We start from the raw sequence: 14,525 nt of genomic DNA on the forward strand, positions 1-14,525 counted from the left end.
AGTTTACAGTGTCAGATGTCCCGAGGCTTCTTCCTTTCCATGCATGGACCCTGTGCAGGCAGGATCCAATCTTACTGCCTTAAAGGATTCAAACAGAATAGCTTCCAAAAAGTTATTAACAGATTCTCTGAGAGGACTGTAGAGGTGCAAATTTACAGCTCAGATGGCTGAGAAACATACAAGTTCACCATATCTTTCCTCTTCACACATAGCAAAAAACTTCTGCCTTGCAGAGTGTATTTCTGGTTTCACAATCTGCTGCTGAGAACTCTGTTAGCAAGGAATGGAACTCTTTAATCATAATGACACTTAATGAGTCACTCTATTCTTTGCACATTTTTAACACTCAGTTCTTTATTTCACACTTACTGCTCAGTTCTTGCTTTTATATTATTGCAGCACTAGTATTGCATTAATACAAGCAGGCACAGAGCTGTGCAGCCCTGTTGTGTGGTTTGGGACAACTGGCATTGTTCATGGTGACATTGCCACTGACCTGCTGGAGAGCAATCAAGAAGTGCAGAGGCATCACCAATAGGTGGCACATTCGCATTTTGCAGAGCACAATGGCATAATTCTTTTTGTTTGTTTTTGTTTGTTTGTTTGCTTTGACAATGAATCATGTTTTAATTACAGTATTTCAACATGTGAAGTAACTAAATCATTAGAAGAGGAAGAAAGACAAATAAATAAATTTCACTATGTGCAACCATCAGAATCTCATATGAATTGTCATCTTTTCTGTCCAGAGTTAAATACTTGTCATCAAGCTAAATCAATGTTTATTCTCTGTGTACAGCAACCACTAGAGGGGAGTTTGACACTCACATTGCAAGTTCACAACAATATGCTAAACTGCAGGGAAATGTAGATCAGAAATCTGCAATAATTAAAAAAGACCATCCTGCCAAACTCATGACTTCTCACCATCTTTCCAGATTACTGAGTGAGATGATTTCTATCTGACTTAATAAAAGTCTAAATCCTGCTGCCAGTTGAGCTTTGTCCGGCTTCCTGATACATAAAATGAAGCAATGAAGCTGCAGTGAGCCGAGGAACAGAATATGAACCGTGCTCAATAATGAAGACAAATATGAAATAAAATTGCCTGAGATGAGAGTAGACTTCACAGTCACTGAACTTTTTGAGCCCTAGGACATTACACAAGGAAAGATTCTTCCTGTCTTACCCCTGCCTGCAGATTACTGGCTAAATGTGATATTTGGTGAAAATATACAATGATGTCTTCTGTGTGCACCTAGACTGTATAGCTAACTGGCCTTGATGTTTCCTCCTGTGTGTTTCTTGTTTTTAAGTGAACTGCTACTGCACTGAGTACCACAGGGAGATCAGATTTTGAAAAAGGATCAGTCTCCCTTTGCCGTGGGTGCAGTGCACACCATCCACGAAATTTTCCCTTAATGCAAACACACAATTCCACTCAAGTCAACTTACACCTGTAAAAGGTTTGGCCATACCCATACAAACATAAAGATACCTGCCAGGACATCAGGCATGTTACAGAATACTTGGTGGGGGAGGGAATTAGGACACAACTCCTCAAGTGCCAGGGCACAGGGAGCTTCCCCTGATGCATGATGTTTGATCCAGTTTGATCCTTTGTACACCCACCTCTTTAGCCAGAGGGAATACTTTAAGCTTAATTGATTTAACCTATGAATCATACACAATCTCATCATAACACAAGCTCTTGTACCACAGCATCATACACAACTCCTGTAGTAAATAAAACCAATGCCATGGATTCTGCAACTTCTTAAGACTGTAGTTTGTATGACTGTGGATATTTTCAGGTGCAAGCACACATCTGTCACAAGCAGAATATGAATATACATATATGCATAACATCATTTTTCCATAACTGAGTCTAAATGTACTTCTACTGATCTCCAGAACACTGGAAGCGCGCAGATAGAAAATAATGAAAAAGATAATCTGCCTTCTAGAAGAAAGAAGTGAATGCACTGCACATTGCTTGTCACAAAGAATGTATTTAATCCATGCTCTTATTTATAGCATCAAAATGTTTTTGACATAGCAAGGAGAGTAAAAAGTCAACAAACATGAGACAAAGACTAAACAAAACTGCACTCAAATTAACTCAAACAGTACTTAAAGGGACATTGATCATGTAAGAACATATAAAGCTTACATTTAAAAGTTAAAGGTGTTATTTATTACAATGACATTCCTATTGTGCACCATAACATCCCATTCACCTGATTTACTCTAACACCCAGCAGTGTAAATCAGTGGGTTTTTCCATTGACAAAAATGACATTTCTTTGGCATACAACTGATGCAAGTGGAGAATTTGACCCTATATCTGAACACCTTCCATTAAGTAAGTAATTAGTGTACACAGGTGTTGTTTTTCCCTAGTAATTGATGTGCAAGTCTAACCTTTTCTAAAGCCTGGCCATTTGCTTGACAGACAAGAATTTATTTTCCTCAGTAATGAGCACAATTTCATATGGATGGGCTTTTTTTCCTCCCCAAAGTAGAAAGACCATCTAGATTTCAGCATTTAATCTTCCTCATGACAAATCTCATATGGCCCTTAAAGATCTTCTGCAACTGCAGTGAGTTTATGCAAGATACTGTAACTAGTCCTACTGGAAGGCATCACCTTCGACACTGGAATACACACATGCCTGAAGATCTGGAAATGTATTGAGGATAACTGGAGATTGCTGCCCTCACCATTCATACTGGAAAGCTTCCAGGAACTCATAGGTAGTGCAAGGCAAAATGAGGTAAAAAAGGCATTTCTTCATGTGTACAACTTAATGACAACAGCTCTCCCTCCATGAAGCATGGGGACCAACCTTATAGAAGTGATCACACTTTGACTGCAACTTTTGCAGAAGAAAATCAGTACTTTTGTCCATCATAAGAATTATCCTTGTAGATTAATTCCAAGCATGAGAATTAGGCATCTCTAGTTTAAAATGAGATTTCAAGATCAGCGTATTAATTGATCATGAAAGGACTATAGGTCTCCACTGTAACACTTAAAATGATCCCAAAGACTTAAAACGATCCTAAAATACTTCATGAAAATAGTTAGAGCACCATGTCAATGCTTTCATAAATCCACTGCAAACCTTGCATCTGGAATAGTCCATAAGTTTTATTCTGTTCAATATTCTACATATCAAAGAAGATTATACACATGACAATGGGATGAACATGGACATCAAGACCTCAACTTACAAGAACTGGTTAGAATTTGCCAGTCTCACCAAATAAGTGGCTCTGGGAAAAAAAATCCTTAAAGTCACTATTTACAAAGTGTGATTCTTCTGTTTAATGGTGACAGAGAATTCAGTATGTAGTCCAGATGGTTGGTTGCACAGATAACAAATCCAGCATGGCTTTTTGATGCTATGGGCAGGCTGTCTGACTGGCTCACACTGTGACAGACAGATAGATTGATAGACAGACAAACAATGATTTCCTCTTTTTCAAAATGTTTTCTTCATAATGCACACAATTTTAAAAAAAATCCAGATATGCATAGATCTCACTCAGTTACAGAACTGCTACAGAGGAGATGGGAAAACATCAGCAGAGTTTCATTTCAAGTTTACAAGTTCAGATGTTTCTGTTGTCCCCTTAGGAAAGAAAAGGGCAAGGACTGAGTTTGAAAACCTATTCAATAATAGATCTTAAGCTCTTAGCTAGAGCAGGACAATTCTGGGCCAGCACAGTGATTCCCCAACAGCTGGTATACACACTTTGTAGTACTACAAGCTTTTGGCAGAGAAACTCAACTAACACTGGATTCTATTCCCAGTGCTGTCTTTCCCCAACTTTTAACCCAGGGCAATTTAGCTAACTTCTGTCTGTTCCTGGTTAGCCATCTGGTAAATAGATAATATAATTGCATCCTTTATAGGCTTATTGTGGGACTTAATTATTGAAAGTCTTTAAGATAAGTCAAAGTTCTTGGTGAAGAGTTGTGCAAAGCATTAATAAATAATAATGGGGGCAGCACTAAGAGGAGAAGCTTAAAGCTGAATTGTTGCATAACAGAAATGTGCCCAGCTGAGGCAAGAGAAATATAGGCAAGTGATTAGTTGACATGATGTGAAAAGGAAGGGAGCAAAATCATTCAACTAATTGCACTAGAAAATGTAGAAAAGGAAAATAAGCTAAGCTGAAATGACAAAAATAGTAAACTTGGACAAATGGGAAAGGACAGACCTGGCAAAACAGAGTTAAGTTATGTGTCACTGGAGAGGTGTCAGGATTGGACTAAGGCAGGAAGGTTAAACTGACTGGAAGGAGAACTTCTCTGTGCTTTACGATTTGTGTTCCATGCTGTTCCAGTTCACTCATTTCTTTAGAGCATGGCTCACACAGATTGTCCTAATGGATGGCTCTGCCACGGGGCATTTCCCTGCTCTGTCTCATCTGCAGTGGGCGGCTCCTCGGGGAGCTGACAGCTTCTCCTGGACGTGTGGCATTTCTAGGACAGACATCTGCACAGGCATCTCCATAACAGCCTAAGGGGAGCAGGGCTGACTCCCTGCACCAGCCTGATCATGTGCAAATTACATCATCTGCACTACCTTCATTTCTTAAGCATAATTGCCCTAAGTGATCCATTGATTGCTATCTGACACTCAGCTTTTCTGTTCTCATTTCCCAGATGTTCCTGGTTTTGTCATGACTCTCAACTCCATTTTATCAGAGATGTGACAACGCATATTGAAAGGGCATGGTCGTGTGCAAAGAAAGAATTATATCAGATAAGTGCAGTAGAGAACCATAGTGTTTAAATAGCATTATCACAAATTTAATAGTTCACAAATTAAACACAATTAGCTTACTGTTTATTCAGCTTTCATTGGAAAAGTTGTTTTATATGCTGGATTTCTTTATTGCAAAGGCCAGGCACTTTAGATAGCATGGCAGCAAATAAAACTTGTTCCTTCATTTTTTGAAGCACCCTAATTTTTTGGGGGGAAAAATAATACATATTGACTTAAATAGTGGGTTTTTTTTCTGCAAGTCCTTCTTTGAACTGGAAATTTTTGGATAAAATTGTACTTATAAAACCACTAACTATATCTTCTGCTTGTTTCACATAGTTCTAAGGGACAGTCCCATCGGGATGGGAGGGAGGTATGTGGACAAAAGATCTTGTCTGCCAAAGTCAATGGGCTCTTCTCCCCTAAGGTACAAAGATAACTTTTGGCTTTCCAAAATATTTTAACCATACTGACCAACACCCCTCAAAAAACCAGAAGGAGTCGTTAGGTATATCATAAAGAAGAATAGCAACCAGCAAGAAGGAGAAAAGTTGGTAGAAGGAGGACTTTCTGGTTATTTTCCATATTGCTGAGTCTACAGTGCACACTGAAGTATTCTGAGCAGTTAAGTGACTTTGTTCCACACAGTAAGTTTTGAAAAACCATTTGGCATCCTCACTCTTTGCTAAACACTGGGTCCTGTTCAATCTTGCTCTTAGAAGTATGAATTACGCAGAAAAAATCCATGCCTTTTAGCAATACAATATTAAATATGAACATTGAGCTTACCTTCTGTCACTCCACTACTCATTTGCCTGTTACTGACAATGAAGGTGCATCACTTCCAATAAAACTTCATTCCAGCTTTCATGTTTTTCTCTAAAAAGAAAGCAGGTGAATCCTTGATCTGTCAAAGACAAATGTTATTTTGTTTTAGTCTGTCTGACCAGTCCATCAATTACAGTCATTCATCTGCTGTGGAAAAGTGAACAGAGCGCCACGAATTTGCTAACATTGCATCTGCCTTTACATTTTTCTTTGATAGTAAGTGAGGCATAATAAACCTTGATCTTTTCTTGTATGCTGCTTTTTGCTTGAAAAGTATGATTCACTGGATAATACACGCTGTTCCTCTCCAGAATCACATTCTACAGTCAAAACAAATTTCTTCTTTGCATTCAACGAAAAACACTATTTATTGTTCTTAAAAAATAATAATATAATGGAGGAAACTCCATGTAAAAATTTCAGGCCCACGTTTTCAATGCTGACACCTGCTGAGTGATGCATCAGAGAAAGAGGGCCTATTATCACCATAAGAACTCAAGAAAATTCTTTCTGAATTCCAGTAAATATCTTCCTTTTCAACAGCTTATTCGTGATATATGAATGTGATGAAATTCTATGTTCTTTGTGAGTGAAAGTGTTTTCATTTTCATTCAGCAAATAATCTGTAACCCCCATTGATATTAGAAGGATTATTTATCTTTTGAGTGCTCCATGAAAGTCATTTGAACACTTATGTCACAACTTTTCATCCTAAAAGCTACATTGGTTATCATTTACACACACAGTTGATCATTTACGGGCTGCAAAAGTATTCTTAGACTTTTCACTGCCAATGCAAAGAATTTTCCTCACAGTACAATTTCAGTAAGCCTGCCTCACAAATAGAATGTACTCCTGAGCTGCATGTTTCCTGTAACATACTCATGACTCACCCTCTCCTATTATGTTTCTTGCCGAAGAACAAAAAAGCAAGGACAGCACCAGTCAATCCTTGTCTTTTCACTCAAAGATAAAAAACTACAAGCTGTATCACAGATTTATCTCTTTTCAGGTGTTTATTTACATTGTATTTAGAAGCTTTCCCCTACAATCTGGGTAAGATTTTTCACTTTTTGAAGGAAGAGAACACAAAAGAAAAATGAGAGTGCCCAAACTAACATAGAAATAAGCCTACATGTGTGTGCAATCCAATTCAATGAACAGGTTTCAGCTTGTGTTTATTGCTGTCTCACCTGAAGTTAATGGATTCACAGACTTTTATGAACCCAACCCAGTATGCCATCTGTGCACAGGTGAACTGACATTAATTACAGTAATTTCACGAATACAAGCCGCACCAATTTGACTAAGATTTTGCTCCTAAACCAGAAATGCGGCTAATAATCAGGTGCGGCTAATACAACCTCAGAAGTGCCTGCCAGAGTGCTGAGCTGAGCTGCTGCAAAGTTGGCATTTTGCGATTGTTACAAATCGCTACTCTGTTGCACTGCGGGTGGAGCCTGGCTCCCTGTAGGCAGCACGGGGGGCGGGGAGAGAGGCGGGAGAGCTCTCTTTCCTCCTCTGCCACAGCCCAGGGGAGAGACGGGGGGGGGGGCCCGGCGCCGCCATTGCCGCGGCCCGGGGAGGAGAGGGGGGACCCGGGCCGCCCCTACCACGGCCCGGGGAGGTGGGGGGGGAAGCCCGCGCCGCCATTGCCGTGGCCCGGGGAGGGGGGGGAAGCCTGCGCCGCCATTGCTGCGGCTCGGGGAGCCGACGGGAGCCCCGCGCAGCCATTGCTGCGGCCCGGGGAGGGGGGGGGAGCGCGCGCCGCCATTGCTGTGGCCCGGGGAGCCGACGGGAGCCCCGCGCAGCCATTGCCGCGGCTCGGGGAGCCGACGGGGTGCTTTGTCCCCGCCCGCCGCCGCCGCAGCAGGAGCGGGGAAACTCCGTCCCTGCCCGCCGCCGGCGCCACGGGCGCGGGAAAGCTCCGTCCCCGCCCGCCGCCGCTGCCGTAGGAGTAGGGGAAGCTCCGTCCCTGCCTGCCACCGCGGGGCAGCGCCGACCCGGGGTGACCGAGCCCAGTGGCAGCGGCGGCCGGCCCCGAGCGGCAGCACCGGGCTGGGCCACCTGGCCCCGTCAGCGGCCCCTAGCGGGCCGAGCCTGCACAGCCTTAGCTCAGCCAGTAAACCCCGCCCTCCCGCGGTTCTGTTACTAATTGCACGCGGGTCCTCGCTGCGAGCGACAAAGCGGCTTATATTCGGGTGCGGCTTATCTATGGACAAAAACCGAAATATTTACCAACACCCAGAGATGCGGCTTATACTCAGTGCGGCTTGTATTCGTGAATTTACTGTAAATAAAATCACAACAGAAGATAGCAGTAATGCCCCTGTTAAATATCTTTTACCTGTATATATGCAAGTCTCGATGATTACTTTGACTCCACTGCTCTTTCCAACGCTGAGATGGATGTGAAAAAAAATTTTAAAATGAGATAGGTTTCTCTCATCCCAACACTGAGACTCCTTAAAAAAATAAGTGGAAATTTTGTTGTATGAATAAATATCAATTTTTGGTTTTATATATTATTGTTATTATTATAATCCCTGTGTTGTTTTCTTATCTTGACCAGTAGAAAATTAGAATCTATTATATAGAAACATAACTTCCTATAAGGAAATAAAACAACTAGGTACACGAAAAGCTGAGTAATGCAATGCATAATTACCATATTTAATAAAAAATAATAATACTTCTATGTTTCATGGAGGAAACACATTTTCAACACTATGCTAGTAATTTCTTGCTCTCCAAAAATTGTCTCTTCTAATGTATACACTCTCTAGAGGGAGACTCTAGCTGTATTAATAAGTACACAATGAAACACAATATTCTTAATTGATTTAAGTCAGGAAAAATATTTGGAACAGTTTAGCTTCCACAGTAGGTACATTTTGAAGCAACTTTCAGTTATTAAAACCCCAAAACATAATGGGAATTTAAACAGTAACAGAAGATCATACACACAAGCTTTGTTTGCTCAGTTAATATTAAAATTCTTTCATGGAATCATGGTAAGATACTTTAGTTTTCCTGTTTTATATCAAAAACTGGTGAACTCTTTACCCCCTAATGTAACTTTATGTAGTCAGAGCAACAGCAAGAACAAGAGACAAAATCATCTTTATAAGCTGAAGGCCCCATCTGCCTTATATTTCCAAATTACTATAAATATTGTTATGTAGTTTCCATTTTATGGCAGCACCAAGGAAATCAAACTCTGAATCAGTATTCCCTTCCACAAAGACAAGTGCAAACAACAGAGAAGCAATCCTTGCTCCAAAGCCATTACATTTAATCAAATTATTTAAAATAGTAATACTGATCATAATGGTCTGTCTGTAAGGCTGCATTTAAATTCACCAGCAGATGCCACACCAAGCAGGATGCAGTCATAAATTGTTACCTAATCTGCTCAAGGACACACAACCAACACTTCTGATCCACAGCTAAGGGACTGTGACTGCAACGAACAGGACTTGAGAAAAATTAATTCACTGAATGCTTTGGTTTTGGCCTGACTCCTGTGGAGTAAATGCAAAACATAAATATCCTCTTGCAGGAGGACACAGCTAAGACAGTCTTTAACTTTAAGGTACAGATCTGAACTACCTTAGACTGCTACCAAGTTCCTAGAAAGGGCTGGATCTGTTTAGAATATTAATTTGAGCTTGTGCATTTTCTGATCTCCATCATGTCTGCAGAGTTTTACTTTAATAATACCATTATCATTAAATTTCAATTTAAAAAAAACCAAACAAAAGGGTATTTATATCCATTTATATCCTTAAAATGTGTTGCTACCTGAGTTTCACAATTATGTGCATTTTCTTGAGTCACTTTAACTGCATAGCCAAAGAGTATGTGAACTAGGCAGACTCTACTATAATTATGTAGAATTGCACATTTTATCTTGTTCCTGCAGTTCTAAGGCTTTGACTTTGTTTCAAAATGGTTTTGATTTTTTTTTTTTTTTGCGTAGAGATTTATAGTAATTTCTCACCACCAATAAACAGTATTTCTAGATTTTTCACTTATGAAGGGTCAGCTTCAACTTCAGTAACTGCAAGCTACCTCTCGTGGGTTAATACAACCTATCATCTAAGCTAGTAGAAATATTCTATAAAACATCCAGCATCCATCAGTTTCGAAAATGCTAAAAAAAAGTACAAATGGTTTGCTCTAAATTTAAAAGTTGAGAATCTTTTCTAAGCTTAGGAAGAAATGTAGTCATAAAACTGAGGAAGGTGCATGGCTGTATTGACATCTGTACTTATGTTTTTACCAAGACCAGGTCAAATAATAATTTCTTGGAATTGGACTGGTGAGTTCAGATAAAGAAACCAGACCATGTAGTTCAAAATGCTAACCAGTAACAATTACTTCCAGAATCTGTCTCCCATGGAAGCAAGCACTGGTTTCAAAGCCATGATTGCTTTAGCTCTGAGTTACTTGTACCACAGTGTGCATTGGACTGTTTCTGAACAGCTCTGGGAAGCTGAGTGATCAGGCCCATAAAACTACACTCCATGGATTTCAGACGAGTCTAAATGTAAACAACAGAACTTACAACTAATTGCCTTTTAGATAAAGCTGACTTAAGCAATTGAGATAACAGAATCCTACAATACTCTGGATGCAACATACTAAAAATGTGAATTAATAAGTTAGCTGATATTGAGCTCCAGATGTTTCTTACTCTGGCAATGTTCCTTAAGTGATGATAAGCAGATTTACATACTTAACTAATATGCTTATTTAAAGAAAATTTCCAGATCCAGACTAGCATCCAGATTTCTTACTTGGCTTCAGATCAAAAGACATGCTATCAAGAAGGACGGCATCCAGGAAAACCTTTTCAACATCTGCTTAGAACTGAACAACAGATATTTGATTTTCTGCAAATTTAATTTCAGGCAAAATTTTACTTCATCCAATAATTTTTATATCCTCAAGACAGCCTGACCTAGTCATTTTACATATTCAAATCTCAGAATGCAGCTCGTACACTGGAAAGACAGCAGTTGCTAAGGAGAAACTCTATTAGTTTGTACTTCACATTTTAGATTGCTATGAGCAATTTCACTCAGAGTGAGACAAGGGCTTTTTTGGAAGAAAAGCCATTCCCTCACCAATAATATCAGTGATCTAAAGAAGCAAGCAGGTTCAAAAAAATCTATATCTTATTTTTAATCTAAAAAAAATTAAGTTTCAGCATGAAAATTTAAGTTCCACTGTTTCAAAAGGTTGAGGAATAGAAAATTTGAATCATAGGCTGTATTCTTTGAAATTCTTACGGAAATTGTTTATTGTCACATTTAAGGCACTATAAGAAAAGATCAAATCCAAGCAAAAGATAAAAGAAAATACTTGGTGGAATGCAAATTATTCCAAATTTCTTCCCAGGTTTCAGAGAGTAAAACACTAATATACTGGGAAGGAATGTGTATATTCCAGGGCAGAGTAAAAAGAACTAGCCAGGAAATAAAAAATACGGACTTCATGTTCAAAATAAATTATTTTAGAAGAAAAGCAAAATTTTTTTTAAAAAAAGTTTCCAAATAAGTTGAGCACTTGCACAATCTTCTACTGAAAGCCAAGATAATGATTATACAAACACAAAAGAGGTAAATGTTAAACAATGTATTGTGCCAGTAAACATGCAGACTGCTTGAGGAATGAGGCCAGGGCTTAGGAGAGATGAGAGTGAAAACTAGCCAGTTTTTCTTGTGGTTCCTTGGTGTACATGAGAGAACAGGAATTGAACCTACCAGGGTTCAGAAGAAAGCCCTCTGGATATGGATAACCACATTACATGATTGGTCTGTGGTACCTCACACCCACAGCTCTCAACCTGCTTTGCAAAGCATGTGGGTGCAGGAAAATTGCTGATCTGAATAACCCTGCAGGGCCATGGCAGATTCAGGAACAAAACATAAGAAACAAGGATACCCTACCTGCTGCACACACTGATTCTTACTTTAACAAGAGAATATACTTCTACACTTCATCTTTTGTGGAGGAAAAAGACAAAAAATGTGACAGGATTAATCCCTATATTGTACTCATGAAAAGAAAATAAAGGGAAAACAACATTTATTATTTCATTTAGGAAGTGTGGGGGATTTTTCTTTGTTTTTATGGTTTTATTGTTAACTGGCATTGAGATTTTGGAATATCTGGGATTAACAGTACTGCTATCAGATAGAGTCAGACTTTCCCACTGATATTTGTTCCACCAGATTCCTTTCATTCATCCACTTCCACCCTGAAGACCATGGCTTTTCCCTTTTTAACATCTATACACCACATTTCTACTTTTGATTTAGCCTAAGTCCCTTGTCTCCTTGCCTTATTACTTTAATTCCTCTTTGCTCAACTGCAGAATTAGTTGACAATGATGAACCTGCCCACAGGGCATCCCTCCCAGTGCATCTGAGTGCAACAGCAAACAGAAACCAGTAGGGAAGTGTTGTGGTTTTGGTTTTACAAACCACCACAGGAAGTTTGTAAATGGTTCAATTATTACATCAATTTCAAAAAGCAGCTTCTGATAAGATTCTTCTGATAAGATTAGTTTCTCCAATGTGTTCCATGTGGTTTCACTGAGAAGGCACTGGCACATTGTCAAATCTGACCATGGAGTGATTTGGGCTGTGCAGCTCACTAGGACAGGCAGAAACAGGATGACAAAAATTTGTGCTTGTTCACTTTTCTGTTTTCCCCAGGATCTGTGTGCTATATCCCTGTGAGGTTGCACAAATCTATGGGCAAACTGGCTCATGAGAATACCCTGCTCCACTTTCTGCCCCATCCCTCAGCCTCTTCCATCCAGCATGGCACCAGCCTCCAATCCCGGGGCAAATTCTGCCTGAGGCTTGCTATTTCCTGGGAGAACAGACTGGTTTCAGTCTGCCCTTTGTACTAACCCCCCTGGAATTAGCCAGGCAGGCAGTAATGCAGTTTTGTATCTCAAGCCCAAGGAAAAGAGAGGGTATCACAGCACTGGGGAAATGTCCTTTGGAGTGAAACTAGCCAGCTCTGCTTCTCTTGTTGCTCAAACTCCCCAAGGCAGGTAAAGATGCCTTTTCAAAAGGTATACTTATTTGAGGACACCCCAAGACATGATGCTGCTCTTTCCATTTTGGAGAGTCAGCTGGAATTCAAAGATTTGTAAAGCCATGTATAATGAATCTGATCAAATGTGTTCTGGTACCAGAGTCATTTATCTTCTCATACCCAGGCCTCAGCCATGAAGAAAAAGAGCTCTTCTCCTTGCAAACCATAAAATATTGCCCTTTAATTATCCTGAAACCATTAGGCACATTCACTCACCCATAAATTTACGTAAATCATGTGAATATCATTTATCATAAAACACACACCTGCAAAGCACAGTAAAACCTTCTTTTCCCCCTTCTCAGGCAATGACAAGCATTTCAGTCAGTGCAGAATAACATTGACCTGATATTTAATGATCCAGCACTGTGCTAGTCTGCTCTATGACAGACATCTGTGTATAAAGTATTCAGCATAAAATAGATTCAAGGGAAGAAACAAGGACTGGTACACAACATTTTCAAAACTATATAAGTGATAGAAGAGCTGCATCACCAAATTTCACAAGTGAATTAAGATGCATAGGAGATTTTGAAAATTGTAATAAACTGACAATAATTAGGCATTTGTGTGAATTATACTTTTTATCTCCATTTAATTATTCACTTTTACTCACTTGTGTGATTAATTAGATTTTGTTTTGAAACATTATTCCTAACAGCTAACAATAAAAGATATACTAACTACTTGCAGCATAAGGAGGTTTATATAAGTCCCTTGATGGGGCTCAGAAGAAATGCAGCCTGTAACACTTGCCTGAGGAGTCACATCAGGAAAAGGTGTCTACAGTGGTGATCTTCTACCCTGGAGGAAGGACAGCTGTGAACCTGGGAGAGGAGATCCATAAAAATACAGCAGGTAAGAAAAAATTGTACTTTTTTCAGGTTTCAGTAGGACTGCAGGTGCTGTTACTTTCTAGAGAAGCTATGCAGGAACCAGAAAGAAAAAAATATTGTAAGCATTAGGAGGAGTTTTGTTAGCTAACTGCTGTGGGGAAATGAGCACTATGAAAACACTTGGGCCATCTGACCAAAGAAGCAAATATCCTAGAGAAGGATTTGTGTCATAACTGGTAGAGAAATTGAAATGAGAAAGCACGACCATGTTGTCCTGAAAGAATAATGGGAAGGTTGTTCTAGGGAAAGCCAGGCAGGAGGAATGAGTGTGGTGCATGAGGGGTGTTCTTCTGGAGCAATGCCTGGGGATTTCCTACAAGGTCATGAGCAGCCCTGGCAAACACTTACCAACCAGCAGCACCCTGAGGTGACTGCTGAACCTCAGAGATGTTGACAGCTCTGCTCTGTTTCCTTTCTTGACTCAAACCAGGACTTCCCAAAGCTGCTGTACGGAAGAACCCCGACTATAGTGTGGTACCCCATGCATTGCTCCCTTATCTCTGTGAGGAGTGAACAAGCCTCCCCTTCCTCCCCTGCCTTGAACACAATTCCCTTGTTCTTTCCATTGCTTTTACTGTTGACAAACAATGAAAATTTGAAGTGGAAATGAAGATAAGAATTTAACAAACCTGAGTGATTTCAGCATCAACTGGATAGTTTTACCAGCCTGAAATGCTAATACATGAGTGTTCCTTTAGTGTTAGAAAAGTCATCAAGCCATGATAAGGGAGACAAAATTACTTCCAGTCTCACCTGGGAACTTGTAGCAAACAGCACAATTACCCATGATACTACATCAGAATATTCTAAAGCAAACATTAGGAGGGTTTTTATTTATATGCATTCTGTCTGTGCAGCAGTGTCAGTTGACAGCTCAAAAGACTGCTTTTTCCCAAACTCC

At 39.8% G+C, this 14,525-nt stretch overlaps 1 protein-coding gene across 4 annotated transcripts in view; it reads right to left on the bottom strand.

The window, feature by feature from the left end:
• The window catches only part of TOX3 (TOX high mobility group box family member 3), a 102,274-nt gene extending 94,207 nt beyond the window's left edge, over positions 1–8,067 (bottom strand). For 3 of the 4 annotated variants that reach the window (XM_033069750.2, XM_033069748.2, XM_033069749.2), the window contains exons 1-2: positions 7,957–8,067; positions 5,571–5,688 (exon numbers count right to left, since the gene is read on the bottom strand). The gene's annotated coding sequence lies outside the window, so the exon portion shown is untranslated. The remainder of the gene's footprint in view (positions 1–5,570; positions 5,689–7,956) is intronic. The other variant, XM_033069751.2, reaches the window with a different exon arrangement.
• Positions 8,068–14,525: the final 6,458 nt, after the last annotated feature.

Source organism: Catharus ustulatus, chromosome 11, assembly GCF_009819885.2.
Source record: "Catharus ustulatus isolate bCatUst1 chromosome 11, bCatUst1.pri.v2, whole genome shotgun sequence".
NCBI classification, from domain to species: domain Eukaryota; kingdom Metazoa; phylum Chordata; class Aves; order Passeriformes; family Turdidae; genus Catharus; species Catharus ustulatus.